Below are 245 nucleotides of genomic sequence, written 5' to 3'. Positions count from 1 at the left end.
CCGAGCTGTAAACCCTGAGATCCAATCCCCACCTTCGGGTGCCAAGGAACTCCTGATACTAACCTGGCCCTGCCTCCCCCTGCACCCGCCCTGGGCTTCCCCCCTGCACCCGCCCTGGGCTTCGGGGCTTCAGAATTAGCCCCCGTGGATGGCAGGGGCTCAAGCTAGCACCTGGAGGCGTCCCTGCCCTCCCTCACTCCCCAGCTGTGCCTGCGGGCAGCTCCGGTCCCAGACTGCTGCTGTGC

At 66.9% G+C, this 245-nt stretch overlaps 1 protein-coding gene across 1 annotated transcript in view; it reads right to left on the bottom strand.

The window, feature by feature from the left end:
- PLXNB3 (plexin B3) overlaps window positions 1-245 on the bottom strand; it is a 17137-nt gene that overhangs the window by 9304 nt on the left and 7588 nt on the right. The window lies entirely within an intron of this gene.

The sequence above is a fragment of the Crocuta crocuta genome, unplaced genomic scaffold (assembly GCF_008692635.1).
Source record: "Crocuta crocuta isolate KB4526 unplaced genomic scaffold, BGI_CrCroc_1.0 scaffold978, whole genome shotgun sequence".
NCBI lineage: Eukaryota > Metazoa > Chordata > Mammalia > Carnivora > Hyaenidae > Crocuta > Crocuta crocuta.
Note: the sequence above shows the minus strand (reverse complement) of the source record. Positions and strands in the feature narration are given on the sequence as shown.